Below are 18,966 nucleotides of genomic sequence, written 5' to 3'. Positions count from 1 at the left end.
TCACCACCCCTTGTTGTTAAATATTTTGTCCACCCTAAGCGTGGAAGGGTATACTCAGATGTGAGTCCCTTGCTCATTGCACCATCAGGATTCAAGCAAGCCGGGCCGACGACGGCTGAAATGCCAGAAACCGGTCCCCGGAAGCTTGTTTCCTTCCCAGTGTAAGAATTGGCTTGGTAGTTTGGTTTGCCATGTTTCCATCATGCACTGGGACAGGAACAGACTAATTTGCATATAGCCAGGTTCTGAGCTGGGATGGTGCAGTGAGCTAAAAAACGGTGCTGGATCTAGCCCGGATCTCTTGACTGGGTGAGAGTATTCTGCTCAATTCAGAGACTCTGTCCATCACCACCCCTTGTTGTTAAATATTTTGTCCACCCTAAGCGTGGAAGGGTATACTCAGATGTGAGTCCCTTGCTCATTGCACCATCAGGATTCAAGCAAGCCGGGCCGACGATGGCTGAAATGCCAGAAACCGGTCCCCGGAAGCTTGTTTCCTTCCCAGTGTAAGAATTGGCTTGGTAGTTTGGTTTGCCCTGTTCCCATCATGCACTGGGACAGGAACAGACTAATTTGCATATAGCCAGGTTCTGAGCTGGGATGGTGCAGTGAGCTAAAAAACGGTGTTGGATCTAGCCCTGATCTCTTGACTGGGTGAGAGTATTCTGCTTAATTCAGAGACTCTGTCCATCACCACCCCTTGTTGTTAAATATTTTGTCCACCCTAAGCGTGGAAGGGTATACTCAGATGTGAGTCCCTTGCTCATTGCACCATCAGGATTCAAGCAAGCCGGGCCGACGACGGCTGAAATGCCAGAAACTGGTCCCCGGAAGCTTGTTTCCTTCCCAGTGTAAGAATTGGCTTGGTAGTTTGGTTTGCCCTGTTCCCATCATGCACTGGGACAGGAACAGACTAATTTGCATATAGCCAGGTTCTGAGCTGGGATGGTGCAGTGAGCTAAAAAACGGTGTTGGATCTAGCCCTGATCTCTTGACTGGGTGAGAGTATTCTGCTTAATTCAGAGACTCTGTCCATCACCACCCCTTGTTGTTAAATATTATGTACAATGCATCACATGGGATGTGGCACTTTGGGAGATGCCACTGACAAATGACAGTCGAGTAATCCTTATACAAAGATTGCTGGTGTGCACCTATAGCTAACATTGGGTTGATTCATTGATGACAGATGTTCTGAAAATGGTAAATTATATATATATATATATATATATATATATATATATATATATATATATATATATATATATATATACACTAGCAGCCAGTCCCGACGTTGTCTGGGTACGAATTGCTGCCGGCCAGTAGTATATTGTTTTGTAGGATTTCGTTTTGATAGCATTTCTTATCTATGACAGGCCGGTGAAACGCTCCAATTCACAGTGCACTGCTGATGCACTTAAGAGTGTGCGTTCAGTAGTGTGTGAACTCGAGTTCCCCTACTTTATTTTTCCTTGCAATATTATAAAGCGCGAACTCGACAACATGGCATGAGCACAATTTACATTACAGAAGAACACGTTCATTTGTGGTAGTCACAGGGAGACAAAGCGATTTGCCTGGAATCACAGGATGTTGAGCTGATGCCGAGATTCGAACGTAGCTCCCCAGCTCTAAAGTTCGCAATTCTAGAACTTGTGGCGGGAGGTGTGTCTAAAAGTGTATGTCGGTGCTGGCCATCAATGAGAGAGACCTGTGCATTTTTCAAATGGGTGGTGAAAAAATATGAGTATGTTGCTGGAGATGTGGGCCGCCGTGCCACCAATGTACTTACCGGGGGACGGTAAACACCCATTATTCAGCAACTTTCTTTCCGCATACCATCATTCCGCATTTCATTACGAAAGTACCATGACTCCACAATGCCATTATAACACATGGCATTACATTTTATATACTTTTACCACGCATACATTTACAACAAAATTCGTTGTAAATGCATGAATGGTAAAAGCATGTTTTTTTTTAATGTTTGGAAAAGGTAAGTATGGGTATAGGGGTAGGTATTTTAAGGGTTCAGATATAGTTTTGGGTTATGGGGTACAGGGGCAGTTTTAGGGTTTAGGGATAGGTATGGGTTTTGGGGTACAGGGGTATTTTGAGGGTTCAGGGCTAGGTTTGGGTTTTGGGGTACAGGGGTATTTTTAGGGTTCAGGGCTAGGTTTGGGTTTTGGGGTACAGGGGTATTTTAGGGTTCAGGGGTAGGTTTGGGTTTTGGGGTACAGGGTTATGTTTAGGGTTCAGGGCTAGGTTTGGATTTTGGGGTACAGGGGTATTTTTAGGGTTCAGGGGTAGGTTTGAGTTTTGGGGTACAAGGGTATTTTAAGGGTTCAGGGCTAGGTTTGGATTTCGGGGTACAGGGGTATTTTAGGGTTCGGGGGTAGGTTTGGGTTTTGGGTTACAGTGGTATTTTTAGGGTTCAGGGCTAGGTTTGGGTTTTGGGGTACCCGGGTATTTTTGGGGTTCAGGGGTAGGTTTGGGTTTTGAGGTACAGGGGTATTTATAGGGTTCAGAACTAGGTTTGGGTTTTGGGGTACAGGGGTATTTTTAGGGTTTAGGGATAGGTTTGGGTTTTGGGGTACAGGGTATATTTATAGGGTTAAGATGGATTAGTGTTTAAGGGTGTTGGGGTATTTTAAGGAGCCAGGGTGGGTTATGATTATGGGGTGCAGAGTATTTAAAGGGAGCAGGGTGGGATTAGCACACGATATGAGCCATGGCATGAATGGCGGAACGTACCACACGCCCCCAGCATTTGTCACGCCCCCAGCACACGCCCACAGCACAACGAAGACACGCCCACAAGGGACTACTTTGCTGGCATGGTTCTTTTACATTTTAAATGTATATGGTGGGTGTCAGCATAGCATATGTCCTTCTGCTGCAACTGTCCTTTCAAACTCTGTATTGGGTGTTGTAATTGGTGCTGTGGTTCCTGAGATTACCCGCCTCAAAGGTTTGGGCTCTCTCTTATTATATTAGTATGGATGAAATAAATAGGATCACTGAAAGAATATCGACGGACAGAATATTGATCTACACAAATATCGACGCTGGAATATCGAAGGTAAGTATATCGACACCCTATCTACAACATTGTAGGTACAAGAATATCAGAAAAAAAATATCGTTGTTAAAAATATTGTCAGTAAAAATATCGTTTTTTTCTGTAAAAAAAAAGTAAAATAAAATAAATAAAAGAAACATTTAATAATGTTTAAAATTAATACATTTTCAAATATTTTTATTGTAAAAATGTTTCTGGCACACACATAACACAGAATACAAATAAAATTAATACATATAATAAACCATGGTTACTACCAAGAAAAACATTATAGTACTAAACATAACCTTCAGCACAAAAAGGAGAAGAAAGAAGAAAAAAGCTATTAAACAAATTAATAATACATCAGACTACATTTGCATTTGCATTTGTCCTTTCCTTCCATCGATGTACCGGTTCCCAAATTTTCCTTCCCCACCTTTTTACCCTTTTACCTTTTTTCCCAAATATACCCTTTTCAAGGTTAAACGTCCCCAATAATAAAGCAATCCACTGCTGTATTCCCGGGGGTAGGGGGTCCAACCAAACTCTAGCAATCAACAACCTGAGAACCGCCATCGCTACGAATATAAATTCACTATGGTCGCCTTCGCAACCCCTAACTCCTAACATAATTACTGTCGGTGTTAGAGTCACATTTAAAACAAATGTACGGGCCATAAATTCCTCAATACCCTTCAATAAGGGCCTTAATTTGGGACAGAGCACAAAAATATGGATACTATCTGTGGCCGGAGCATTACATCGCCAGCAATTAATCCCTGTAGTTGCACCCCACTGTGCTATGCGATCTGGCGTATGGTAAAGTTGATACAGCGTTTTGAAATGTTGCGATTGTAGTGGGGCAGAGTAAAAGGCTGAACAACCTAACTCCAAGGACTTCAGAAAAATCTCACTCGATATCCCTAATTTTCCAGCCCATTTATTACCAAATTTGTCAGTGTCGTCCTTCTTCGTTTCAGCCAACTGGGCATAAAAATATCGAATGGAGCACACCCCACTTTGCGCTATTGCTTCCATAATGTTACTTGTATTAAATCCTCCCGCCCCTCCTTTTTTCTTGGAAAAAAAACTCCTAATCTGCAGATACTTAAAAAAACTATATCTTGCTATATTAAATTTAGCCAACAGATCTGAAAATTGAAGTATATTTCCATCTAAGTCTAGCATATCTCCTATTTTTTTAATACCTTTTCTGTCCCAGTCTGCCATAATGGTATCAGAAAAAATTGAAGGGGGTAGGGACTTATTCCTATACAATCTAGTATACCTATTAAATCTCCCTAATCCACAATTTTTTGCTACAGCAGACCATACATTATAAGCTGCGGCAACTGTCTTGAATCGTGTACGTTTATAGTATGATGAATCTGTACAATTTAAGAAAGCATTTGCTGAATCCTCACCCAAAACAATTGAATAAATCATAGTTGAAACAGCTTTGACTTTCAAATCCCCTTCATTTGCTCCGATCAAGCCTTGAATATATTGCAATACCGATGCCCAATAGTAAAACCTAAAATCAGGAACCCCCCAGCCTCCCCTGTCCCTTGGCAAAGTCATAAACTTGTATGCCCGTCTTGTCTTCCCATACGACCAAATGAATTTATTAAGAATCGCCTCCAGTTTGTTAAACCAAGTTGACTCAAACAGAAGAGGAATTGTACGAAAAAAAGTAAAGAAATTTGGGCAGTATAAGCATTTTAATAATGTTAGTGCGGCCCACTAATGTAAGCCTAAGATTATTTATCCTCAACAAGTCCGAACTTACTTTCCTCAATAAGGGGGAGATGTTACGTTCATCTACTGTCCCTAAGTTAGGAGAAATTTCAACCCCGAGGTAGACTGCTGCCGAGACCACTCGTGGATCATTACATTGAGCAACTATGTTTTTAATAATCTGTGTTTTGGCTCTATTAAGCTTATAGCCAGAAATATCGCCAAAATTTAGGGCCTCTTGTTCTATCTCACCTATTGCCATTACAGGATCAGGAGTAATTATCGCGACATCGTCTGCGTATGCCAACACTTTAACTTCTGTCTCATTTACGCACAAGGGGGGAATACTGGGATTAAGGTTAAGATTACGTAAATACGGATCCATATACAGTGCGAATAAAAGAGGAGAGCTAGGACAACCTTGCCTTGTTCCTCTCTTAATCTGCACCGCCGTTGTTAATTCTCGATTGATTTTGATTCTAGCCGTTGGATCCCTATAAAGAACCTGAATTGCTCTTAAAAAATTATCGCCGAACCCAAAAGTTCTCATTAGCTCCCACAGGTATTCCCAAGCGACCCTGTCGAAAGCCTTCTCGGCGTCTAAAAATAAAGCCGCGACAGGGCCGCCAGAAACCTCCATGGCATCAAAACAGGTGATCACAGTCCTAACATGTTCTGTAGTCCCTTTCCCCGGGATAAAACCATGTTGAACTGGGGTGACTAATTTTTCTATGACAGCTGACAACCTTGTTGCCAGAATTTTAGAATAGAGCTTCACATCAGCATTCATTAAGGCAATAGGTCTTTATGACCCAGGAACTGTGGCGGGTTTACCTTTTTTCAGGATAACTATAATTTCAGTCTCGCCCCATGATTTTGGGATTGAGATTTCTCTCTGGGCTTGAATGAGTGTATCCAATAACTCCACTCTAAGAACTGATATAAAAGTTTTGTAGAATTCGATCGGTAGCAGATCTGGTCCTGCAGCCTTTGAAGATGGGAGATCTGATAGGGCTAGTGTCAATTCTTCTAGTGTTATAGTGGCATCAAGTATAGTTTTTTCCTCCAAATCTAATTTATTAAGTTGAATGTTTCCTAAATAATCCCTAATTTTATCAATATCAACCTCAGTCTCCCTATCATATAATCCAGAATAAAACTTCCAAAATTCATTCCTTATTCCAGCAGAGTCAGAGATCAGGTTGCCTGAGTCGTCTACTATATTTTTAATGTCTCCTGCATTAACCTTTTGTCTGGTCCTGACAGCAAGAATATGACTGACCCGCTCACTAAACTCGCAAGCCTGCTCCTTCTTTGTTAAGTAACTAACTGCTGTCTTATTGGTGAATCTTTCCGCTATTTCCGCCTTTAAAACCATAATTTCCAACAATTGTTGATCCAATGGGAGTCCCCACATGATTAACCTACTTAACTCAGCCTCCGCGTTCAAAAGGGAGTTAACTTGTTGATCGATCATTTCTCTTTCTTTTTTCCGTCTATATGTTGAGAAGCTAATTGTCTCTCCCCTGACGCCTGCTTTAAAGGCATCCCAGATATAACCACTACTAGTGCTCCCCACATTGTTAAGCCAAAACTCGCTGATCCACTTTTCCATGTGTTTACAATAACCCTCATCTTGTAACAGAGCTCGCTCAAATGACCATTTATATGTTTTTCTACCTAGCCCATTTAAACTAAGTGACAATAACAGTGGGCTGTGATCAGAAACCAAACGAGGTAGCTTCTTAATCTGCGTATTAGAAATCAAAACATTGGAAATTAAAAAATAATCCAACCTTACTGTTATATTATGAGGAGCAGAGAAAAAAGTATCGCCATCTATCTGCAGGTGCAAGTTGGCCCACACATCTGAAAGAGCATTATGCGAGGCCATATCTACTATCGCCCTATGCACCCTTTTCTTCCTCCCCGTGTAAGAATGACTCAGTTGTAGCTCAATATTTGCCGGTCGACTAATATTAAAATCTCCGCAACAAACAATTGGCTCCACCCAAGTTGAGAGTTCATGATCCAGAAATTGGAATATGTCTGGGTCATCGCACGTTGAGCCATAAACTGAAACCAGTGTGAACCTAGCACCTCTGAATCCTATTTCTGTAATCGCCCACCTACCCCAGATATCTTCTTTACTCCTAAATACTGTGCAATCCGCCGCTCTCCCCAAAATCGCTACCCCACGAGTTTTAGAGGCTTGTTTAGTGTATGCTAAGACTTTAAAGCCAGCCTGTTCTAGCAAAGAACCCTTTCCTCCCTCCACATGAGTTTCCTGTAGACAAATCAAATCAGGAGACATTGATTTGCAAAATGCTGAAACTCGCAGCCTTTTTTGAAGATCATTAAGGCCACAAACATTAAATGACAAAATTCGACAAGTCATCAAAAAACATCAAAAATCAACACCAACTTCCAATTCCAACTCTTAATCAAACCCACCGCTTCGTTTTTTCTCCATTTGTACAAAACCTGCAACTGACTACGTTTCATTGTGTATGATGTGTGCCATTTTTCCCCCCTCTTCCCCCTCCTCCCTCCCACCTCCCTGAACCCCCCCACACTACCCCTCCCCCCTCCCCCCCTACAGGCAAATAGGTCACGAATGACCTATATGTGAACGCCAGGGAAGCAGCAGCCGCTACTCCTCCCCACCGCCAACCAGCATATCAAGCATATCAAACTTAAATCCATTATTTGTTCTCTTTATATCCCAAAACTTCCATCATGTAAGCCTTCGCCTTAATCTCTGAAAAGAAAAATTTAAACTGGCCCTTGGTCACAATTTTCAATTTTGCAGGGTATAGCAAATAAGCTTCAGAGCCCAGAGCCTGAATATGTGGTATCAGTTGTCTCAACCTCCATCTACGTTCAACTGTGGCATGGCAAAAGTCTGGTCTTGCAAAGAAAGTGACATTGTTATAGGTACGTCTTGACTCCGGCTTCCCTTTGTCCAATATCAACTGCCTAAGGAGGAAATTCCCTACAAAAATTAGCAGAGCCCTTGGGCGCCCACCCTGTGCTCCAACCTGAGGCTGACCCCTTTTAAGGAACAATGGGAAGCGATGGGCTCTTTGAATTTCAGTTTCCCACTGCCCACTAGATAACTCCGGAAAAGCCCCCTTTAGCAAATTCACCACAAACAACCTGGGGTCCTCCCCTTCAAGACCTTCCTCCACGCCTAACAGTCTGATATTATTACAATGCTGCCTGTTCTCAAAGTCTTCCAGCTTCCAGTTGACGTCCTCTGCCACCTTTTGATGCTCTTCCTTGTATGATTTCAAGTCTCTCAAGTCATCTTCCACTTTACTGGTCCTTTCCTCTACATGTACGACTCTCTCGACCATCTCGTCCTGCCTTTTACTTATAGTTCTAAGCTTATTCTGAATCTTCCTTGATTCCTGTCTCGCCCTCCTACTCTTCCCTCTAGCCTCAGATTGCATTAGTTTCAAGGTGTTAAAGAGAAGATCAAGCGTAACAGGAGGCTGAGAGGATTGAGTAGAACCATGTTCCCCAATCAGTGTTGCCGGACTGTCTTGCTCCAGAAACGAAAAGGTAGTGGTAGAATAATCCCAAGCTAGTTTTTTAGTAGGATCAGTAGTACTACTTGCAGTGGAAGGCGTTTTTTCTGTGAAGTTTTCCTAGCTGGGGAGCTGCTGACTGAGTCAATACCCGTGGATTCATCAGAACTAAAGGCCTCTGATGGCTGAGACTGCGACTGCGTATCTTCGTCAACAGAGTAAAATCTCTCTGCAGAGGCTGAACCACTAGCGATGCCAATCTCGGCAGAGGTAGAGGATTCACCTCCTGATTTGATTCCCCCACTCTCCGTATCCAAGTCCATAGTTTCTGCCCAAGTTAGAGGTTTAGTCAGCGGTGTACCCATATTATCCCCATCAGTTGCAGCAACCTCCATTACATCTTTTAACTTTTGCCCAGGTAGCTCGGTCCCCAACTCAGCTGGCGGCCCTGGCGCCAGCATAGAAGACCTTCGAATTTCAACCGGTAGCTCATCTGGTAGCTGAGTATTCATAGCCCGATTGTCAATCATGTCTATAGGCTCTTTACCCGCTCCTTTACTTATATTTGCTTTTACAATTTGCCTCATTACATGCAACTCTGTCCCCCGCTTCATCCCGGTCCCAGCGTAACCCCCGGGCGCACCCTCGGCAGCCGCCAGGCCCGCATCTCCGTTCTCGCCCGGAATGACTGCAGACACTGCAGCGGACGGCTTTCCTGCTGCTACTGCTGGTCTTACGGGTTGCCTAGCAACCCCGGCACCGGCTCCGAGCCCTGCTCTAGCATCTGTGCCGAGGACGCCAGCTCCAATGCCTCCAACGCCGATTTCAGCCTCTGGATCTGCTCCATCTCCTGCTCCTGCGCTAAGATCCGCAGATACACCAGGTTTGGTTGCGGGGGGTCCACTACTTGCTGGGGTGTTAGCAAAGCTTTCCGTTACCGTGGGCTGCCGCAGCGCGTTTTCCTTGATTTTCGGCTTGATAACGTGTCCTGCATCTCTTACGGGTGCTGCACTGTCCGCTCCGTTTCTTTTTGCTGCCAACTTTTTTAGACTTGCGGCATTTTTTTGTGCAATAGATATGGCAGGGCCAGGGCCAGAAGCCTTTGAATCCGTTTTACTTTTCTCTTTTTCTTTTACTGTTACTGTTTGGCATTTAGTGGTATCCACATCTGCCGGTTTCCCTCCCTTGCCGTCTTTGGTCTCGAGTCCGCGCTGCAGGCGAGGAGGCATCTTGAACCAGGATTTTAGTACCAGTATAACAGCCTCTAATATTCTCCTCTTTAAACGCAGGGCTGTGTGTATTACGGTATTTCCTCGTTGTTCCCAGGAAGGGAATATCACAGTGCTACACGAAAAAGGCATACAGCGACCTCAGGCCAAGCACCTTAGTTACTCTATTTCACCATTGGAAAAGCCTGGCAGTGGAGAAGAGGAGAGTGCGGCTTACTCGCTGCATTCCTCGGCGGCCATCTTGCCTCCGTTTAAAATTAATAAATAATACATATTTAATAATAAAACTTTCATGAAAAATATACATACAATATATAATATATACTTACTTATTAATAATTTTAAATAATTATTTTAATTACTTATAAATTATTAAAAAATACCATACATTACAAATAAATCTACACATAATAAATTAAACATAAATAAAAATAAATAATTATATTTAATAAATTAAAAAAATTAAATATACTTTCAATATTTTTTAAGTTAATTAAATACATTATCTAAAAAAAAAAAAAAAATATTAAATACATAAATAAATAAAACTACTATTTAAAGTCCCAAAAAAACTACAGTAATAAAAACATTGGATAGCGTAGAACATAAAATTACTATTCCCACTCCAGAAAATTCAACAGTAGGGAAAGCGTTAAATAGCATAGGGGTAAAAATTGCTATTCCCATTCCAGAAAGTGCAACAGTAGGGAAAGCGTTGGATAGCGTAGGGGTAAAAATTACTATTCCCACTCCAGAGAGTGTAACAGTAGGGAATTCGTTGGATAGCGTAGGGGTAAAAATTACTATTCCCACTCCAGAGAGTGCAACAGTAGGGAAAATGTTGGATAGCGTAGGGGTAATAATTACTAATCCCACTCAAGAGAGTGCAACAGTAGGGAAAGCGTTGGATAGCGTAGGGGTAAAAATTACTATTCCCACTTCAGTGAGTGCAACAGTAGGGAAAGCGTTGGATAGCGTAGGTGTTAAAAATACTATTCCCACTCAAGAGAGTTTATAGCAGGAAAAGCGTGGGATAGCGTAGGGGTAAAAATTACTATTCCCACTCCAGTGAGTACAACAGTAGGGAAAGCTTTGGATAGCGTAGGAGTAAACATTACTATTCCCACTCCAGTGAGTGCAACAGTAGAGAAAGTAAATACTTCATATATGAATAAAAATAAATTAAATATCAATACCAATTACAAATTAATTGAAAGTAATTACCAATTTAATATAATATAATATAATAATTAATCAATTAAAAAAACAAATAAAAAGTAATTATTCAAACTAATTACCTATTAATACAAATTAAATACCAATTAACAATTCATTAATTAACAATTGAAAAATAATTAGCAATTAATTAAAAATAAATACCAATAAATAAATTAAAACATTTAATTAATTACAATTAAATTACTTCCCACCCTATTCCCCTATAAACCCACAACCCGCTACAGAAAATAAATTAATAAAATTAACATAATTATCAATTAATCAATTAATAACAATTAATTACCAATTATAATCAAAGTACTTACCATTTAAAAATTAATTAGCAATCAATTCAACATCAATACCAATAAATAAATTAAAACATTTAATTAATTATAATTAAATTACTTCCCACCCTATTCCCCTATAAACCCACAACCAGCTACAGAAAATAAATTAATAAAATTAACACAATTATCAATTAATCAATTAATACAAACTAATTACCAATTATATTTTAATTAATTACCAATTAAAAATTAATTAACAATTAATTCAAAAGAAATACCAATAAATAAATTAAAATATTTAATTATTTATAATTAAATTTCTTCCCACCCTATTCCCCTATAAACCCACAACCCGCTACAGAATTATATTACGCAAAAATTAAAGACCATCAAATTAATTATACAATAAATATACACTTTTCACACATACTAACATAAAAACACTTTAAAAAATTCGATATTATTAAAAAATCGATATTAACTCACCTCAAGTTTAATGTTTTTGTTGACTATATTCTTTCCATTCGATATTTTGTCCATTCTATATTTGGAATTCGATATTACTGCAATTCTATTAAATATTTATGTTGACTATATTCTGTCCATTCGATATTTAGTCCATTCTATATTTTTTATTCGAATTCACTGCAATTCTATGTTTTTTACTCGATATTTTGAGTGTATACCAAATAAATAAATATAAAACAAATAAAAAGTATAAAACAAATTTTAAAAAATTCAAATTAAACTAAAAACATTAAAATGTAAAGAAATATAAATAAGTGACATTACCCTCAAGCATATAATTATTTTTAATTTAGTAAACTGCTATCCCATTGCCCAACCATCCATATAAGCATATAACAAAGGACCACACTGACTGGACACGCAAAATGCCATTGCCACATTGTCATCAACAACAAAAACACAGAGCAAATAGGCATTGGGAATGGGAACTAAGAGAAGAATACATGCAGGCCTATGGGAAAAGCCCCCTGGCTACCTACACAAAATGGCCACCCACTGACCACAGGGTGAACCAGCAAGCAAGGAGTCATGGCCATAACATAATGATAGAAAAACAACACATGCAAGCCTGTGGCAAAAGCACACTGGATGCCTACGCAAAATAGCCACCAGCCACATTGTCAAACAGTAAGCAAAGAGGCATGGGGAATAAAGAGAAGATATGCTGGCCTATGGGAAAGCACACTGGCTGGCTACACAAAATGGCCACCAGCCACATTGTCAAACTTCAGAACAATAACAACCAGCAAGGTGGCATAGCCACAAACAGGGAGGACATGCTGGTGTATGGGGAAAGCACACTGACTAGCTACACAAAATAGCCACCAGCCACATGGTCACAACAACAATCAGCAATGGGGCTTGGCCTCAAACAAAGAAGAAATGCAGGCCTATGGGGAAAGTACACTGGCTGGCTACACAAAATGTCCACCAGCCACCTGATCAGAACAACAACAAGCAGGAGTCCTGGAAAACAAAGAACACATGCAGGCTTAGGGTGGACACCGCTTATACAAAATGGCCCCTGGCCACATGGTATACTTATTCTTGAACAACAAAGGCAAATTGTGGCGTATGCCAGACACAGTGGCCAGATAAAAGAGCCATAGTATCACAGAGAACACAGCATTAATTCAACAATGCCAAAAACAAAAAATAACAGGGCTAAATATTTTCACAGCAACAGACATCCTCCAAAGGCATTACCCAACCTAAACACTGTTTGCAGGGGAGAAAAAACATGAAAACCCACAATAAAACACATTTTGTATTTTAATCAAATGCCTTCATTGGCCTAGATGATGTTTTAATTCTACAGACCCCACAGAGACAGTTGTTTCATGCATTCCTGAATAGTACAAGGCCTACTGGCTGGATGGCCCCTTGCCAGAAAAGGCCACATAGTGAATTAAATCAACCAATATTGCAAACTTATTAATAAACATGTAGAAGAATCTGTACTGAACTGTGCAACATTTTTCTTTTACAAAAGAAGATACATTTCATGTACAAAAAAACTAGGCTTCTGTTTAAACTACAGGCCACCCACCACAATACATTTTAAAAATCGAACAAAAGTACAAGTGAATCCAGGTGCATGCCCCCAGTCATACAAACAAACATCCTTATACACCAGTTTTTCAACTTGTGATATCTCAAAAACAAAATCTTTAAATCCAAGGGTGTATATGCAGCAGACAAAGAGAGTGATACTTCCTGCTCCAAATCCCAATGAAAGGTGACCAGGAGAGGGACAAAGCATTGGGAGGAGCCTGCTGGACAGGAACAGGAAGTTGTAGTCTCTGGAGTACTTCCTTCTGCTTTGAAAACAAAAAGTTATATAAAAATGGCTTCTCACACAAAAAAACACTCCAATGGCCAGTTTGAGATTAAAATCCACTCCAAATGCCTCTTAGCTGCATTCTCAAGCAGAAAAGCTGCTTGACCGCTCTGTTTGCGATTGTGATCGTCTCTAAGAATGCTAGATTCGTGCCATTGCAGCCAGAAGCCATACAAGTGAGCACAAAATATCATGGAAGCTTGCTAGTGGTGTGAGAAGTCTTGCACACGGGAGCAAGCAGCCAGAGAGTCTTGGCGCTCGTGGATGACATTGACGTTCATGGACCAGATCAGCAGAGGTCTGGTAAGAATCATCTCAGTCATCCTCTTGTTCCAGCTAGGGAGCATCAAACCTGGAGTGGCAAGCATTGCAAGTCAAGATAACAAGTTTGTGGGTAAGCAGAGTGTTCCTAGGGAGGATAAAAGTACTGGCCACCCTGTAAAGATGCAGTAAATTAATTTAAATGCTGAACAGAAAACATACACTGTTAAAACAGAGGTCTCAGGCAGAGTAGCAAGCTATGGTTTCAAAGCAGAGTGCAATTTGTCTCTATGCAGGGAGGTGAGACCTGGTTTCTCCTTGTGTCTTGCAGAGTGCCAGGGTTTCACTGGTTGGTCCAATGTCCCAACAGCATCAGCCGTGGATGGGATTATAGTGCAAAAGGCTCACTAGCCTATAATTGATCTTGGTTGCGTGAACTGGGTGCATGTACCATGTTGCAGTCTATGGGCTCTCTGAACTTCCAGCTGTGGTCTGAGCGAGAGGCCCAGCATGTGTGAATTAAGCATTCTAAGTACTGGCATAGGCTGCCTCTGCCTTTATTTCTGTGGCAGTTTCCAGTGATAAGCTTTCTAGTGATCCTAGAATGAGCTTGATGACTTTGAGTTTCTTCTTTAAGGCGTCAAAGGAGGATAACTTCATTATGGCAGGATTAGCAGTAGTGGTTGATTTTTGGATAGGCCTTTAACCATCTCAAAGAACAGCAGTTGTCAGGTGGCCTTTGGTTTGGACATCAAATGAGAAAGAGGATAGTGGTGGGGATGAAGTCTTCACAATAGACCGGTGGATGCTGCCGGAAGCAAATGAAGATGGATTCCAAAGAGTAAGGGGCTCCAAGAGAGAGGTTGGGGACTTAGGCATAGCTAAGATTCAAGTGTGAGGAGAGGAAGGCTTGTTTTTGCTAGTAAACCCAAAGTGAGCCTCCAGGGAGGCCTGGCTGTAGAAATGGCTAAGGGCCCTCAGCCAGGACCCTTCGGTTCTATAGAATGTTGGTCCAACTATGTACAAGCAGAGGATTTCACTCTCACTAAGGCAGCTCCCTGACTCCAAGATGGAGGCTGCTGGGGAGTGTGATTTGGCCCTTGGTCAAAATGGAGGCTGACGTGTTGTTTCAGTGAGGCAGCGTATGGGAGAGCAGGCAGGTAAATTGAGAAAGAACAGCCGGGGGATGAGCTCTTCTCGCTGGGCAAGTATGTATAGCAATGCAATGTGGGCGCATTTCGTTTGTCTCTGTCCGTGGTTTCAGACCAGTGTCAGTAGCAGACAAAGTTTCATCATGGAGGTGGCTTACTGGGAAGAGAAGGGTAGCCCTGGCAGCACCAGCACCTCTGGGGGGAAAGCAGTGAGGCGGCTCCCTACCAGTGGGGTGCTGTCTGAAATCCATAGTGCACCAAAGGCAGAAGGCGTGGACTGCACCAGTGAAGGTGTGCGGCCGGGAGGCCTCTGTCGTCCATGGTGCAGGAATGCAGGCAAGGGTTCATGTGGTTTGATCAATGGGTCCAGGAAGCTTGAGGAGGATGCTGCTGCCTTAAAGCCTCCTTTTAGCAAGTTGGCATCACCGAGAAAGTACTTTGCAAGACGAGTTAGCCAGGAGCTCCCTAAGTGGTGGCCATTAATATTAGTCCTACTTTCCTCCTTCCGAGCTTTACTTTTTAAGGAACTGGTCCTCTATGTTATGCAGAATAAAGAAAGGAGGTTGCTGATTCTAAACAAGTATGAACTAAAACCAACAGTCACTATGAGACATCAGTTACTTGTTCAAAGCAGCAATTGCAATCAACTATAACTTTCTCCATAACTGTTCTGTAGAAGTCAAAACCCTTATGCTTACAATTGGATACCAGAACTTGTGCTTCAAAACGAATTGTGATGTAGATCCTAGTAGGACATTTCCATTGTGTATCTTGACAACTGGCCTTGCTATTCAAGCTACTTACAGTCTCAATTTAGTTAATGATTTATTTTTACTTAGCACTAATCTATTGACTCTGATTGTATTTTAGCAATCCAAGCCCTTACTTCTTTATGCAAGGCAACTTTTAAGACAGATGACCCCTAATACATAGTACTAATTTATGCATCTGGCAAGTCCTTCCTGGCAGGGCATTTCAATAAAATTGCAGTGCATGAAAGAGCATCTTTTTGACAGGTCCCCCCACATTTTGCATTGCTATTAGGTTCAATATAATGCCATATTTTGATTGTGCAAAATGTTAAGTCAATATTGCAAGTGGTCACACTCACACCCCTAAACATGATAACTGGTTGACTAACTTCACTTAGCTTCTTTAAAGTTTATTTTTTAATCCTTTAATTGATGCATTTTTCAACATTTGCCATATTCATTATTCTGCGTCTCCATAAGGTAGATACCTCGATTGCCATGAAGTGTGTCATTGCTTCAATTACTTAACATGTGCCTGTGTTGCATTGTAAATCGCAGAAGTTTGATAGGTGAAATAATAACAGAATAGAACCAACATTTGCACCATTTGTGCCCAACCAGCCCCTTTCAATCAAACCACTTTCAATCATCTCCAGTCGCCAAGTAGTTGTCGGCCAGAGCTGTTTGTCATCTGCCAGAGTGCGCAGTCGGGATGTCTGCCCCTCCCGCACTCGGGAAACAGCATTGAAGAGTGCCGAGTCAGTTGCCAAGAGGTGAGAGTGAAGTCCTCTTTGCTCTTCCTGTTGCGAAGACACCTCCTCAGCTGCCGCCCCCATCTCAAGAGCTCCACTTCCCACCTACTGTGCAGTGGGCCATCATGCAACCACCAATGTATAGCAATTGCCTAATAACCAATACTAGTCCCTGGTCAATAAATTTTGAGCTCGCTCTGGAAACTGGGGATCGACGGTAGATGACCCAGCAGACAGAAGTTCAAGTTCAACATTTATATAGCGCACTACTCACCCAGAGGGTCTCAAGGCGCTTGAGGGAGGGGGTAATTTACTTATCGAATATCCAAGTTTTTAGTTGTTTTCTGAAGGAGAGGTGGTTCTGTGTAAGGCGGAGGTGGGTGGGGAGAGAATTCCAGGTCTTGGCCGCTAAGTAGGAGAAGGATCTTCCCCCCATGGTGGATCTATGGATGCGTGGAATTGCGGCGAGGGCTTGATTGGACGATCGTAGTTGGCGGGTGGGGGTGTAAAAGGACAGGCGCGTGTTGAGGCATTCGGGTCCTAGGCCGTAGAGGGCTTTGTGTGCGTGGGTGAGGAGACGGAATGTTATTCTCTTGTTGACGGGAAGCCAGTGGTGATCTTTCAGGTGGCCGGAAATGTGAGCTTGGCGGGGGATGTCTAATATGAGTCTGGCTGAGGCGTTTTGGATGCGTTGGAGTTTTTTCTGTAGTTTGGCTGTGGTTCCGGCGTAAAGGGTGTTTCCGTAGTCCAGTCGGCTTGTGACCAGTGCGTGGGTGACCGTCTTTCTTGATTCGGTGGGGATCCAGCGGAAGATTTTTTTGAGCATACGTAGGATGTTGAAGCATGATGATGAGACGGCGTTGACTTGTCTGGTCATCGAGAGGGAGGAGTCCAGGATGAAGCCCAGGTTACGTGCGTGGTCCGTAGGTATGGGTGCGTTTCCCAGGGCCGGTGGCCACCATGAGTCGTCCCAGGCGGAGGGGGATGAGCCTAAGATGAGGACTTCCGTTTTGTCCGAGTTCAGTTTTAAACGGCTGTTCTTCATCCACTCGGCTACTTCTTTCATCCCTTCGTGTAGGTTGATTTTGGCGGTGTTTGGGTCTTTGGTGAGGGAGAGGATCAGCTGGGTGTCGGCAGCGTAGGAGATGATGTTGAGGTTGTGTTGGCGCGCGTTGGATGCGAGGGGACTCATGTATACGTTGAAGAGGGTGGGACTGAGTGATGATCCTTGTGGTACGCCGCAGATGACTTCGGTGGCCTCTGATCTAAAAGGTGGGAGGCGGACTCTCTGTGTTCTTCCAGCGAGGAACGAGATGATCCAGTCCAATGCTTTTCCTTGTATTCCGACGTTACTGCGGCGTTGTATAAGGGTGCTATGACAGACTGTGTGGAAGGCTGCGGAGAGGTCAAGTAGGATGAGGGCAGCTGTTTCTCCGTTGTCCAGTAGTGTTCGGATGTCGTCAGTTGCGGCGATGAGGGTGGTCTCGGTGCTGTGTTTGGCTCGGAAGCCGGTCTGTGAAGGGTTGAGGGATTTGTTGCATTCGAGGAAGGCGGCGAGCTGACTGTTGACGGCTTTCTCAATGACTTTGGCAGGGAATGGTAGGAGGGAGATGGGGCGGTAGTTCTTAAGTTCAGTGGGGTCTGCTGTGGGTTTCTTCAGAAGGGCGCTGAGTTCGGCATGTTTCCAGCTTTCCGGGAAGGTAGCGGAGTTGAGGGAGCAGTTGATGACGTTTTGGAGATGGGGTGCGATAATGGAGTCTGCTTTGTTGAAAATGTGGTGGGGACATGGGTCGGTTGGCGATCCTGAGTGGATGGAGTTCATCAGGCGGATGGTGTCTTCAGTGGTGATTGGGTTCCAGGCGCAAAGGTTGTTGGAGGGGGGTTTTAGTTCGGAGGTGGGTGGGGTGGACTGGTCTCCGGACTGTTTATCAAAGCTGTTATGTATGTCAGTGATTTTGTTGTGGAAGAATGTGGCTAGGGAGTCGCAGAGTTCTTGGGAGGGAGTGATGTCGTTAGTGCCGGCGGTGGGGTTGGTAAATTCTTTGACGATGTTGAATTGTTCCTTGCTGTTGTGGGCGTGGTTGTCGAGTCGATCCTTGAATGCTGATTTCTTGGTGGATCGGATCAGTTGGTGGTGTTTGCGGGTGGCGTTCTTGAAGGTGGCCAGGTTGTCAGTGGTTGGGTTTTTTCTTCAGGCTTTCTCGAGGGTGCGACAGAACTTCTTGGATTTCTTAAGGTCATTGTTTTGCTACCTTGCTTGATTTGATGTTTTTTCAAGGATGCTAATTCGTCAGCGCTGTGGGTGATCCATTGTGTGAGGTTGGTGGCTGCGAGGTTTGGGTCCCATGGTTTTGCAGGAGGGTTTTGGTGAAGCGATGTGAAGAGTTGCTCGGTGGTAATTTTGTTCCAGTTTCTGCGGGGAATTGGTTGTGGGTGGTTGTGGGTCGTAGTCTTTTTGTAGTTGAAGTGAACGCAGCTGTGGTCTGTCCAATGGAGAGCTGTGGTGTGATTGAAGGAGATGTGCTTGCTGAAGGTGAAGATTGGGCCGAGCGTGTGCCCGGCATAGTGGGTGGGGGTGTCAACAAGTTGTTTGAGTCCGAGATTTGCG

Source organism: Lissotriton vulgaris, chromosome 6 (genome assembly GCF_964263255.1).
Source record: "Lissotriton vulgaris chromosome 6, aLisVul1.2, whole genome shotgun sequence".
Classification (NCBI taxonomy): domain Eukaryota; kingdom Metazoa; phylum Chordata; class Amphibia; order Caudata; family Salamandridae; genus Lissotriton; species Lissotriton vulgaris.
The sequence above is the reverse complement of the archived record's forward strand: the minus strand, read 5'-3'. Positions refer to the sequence as shown.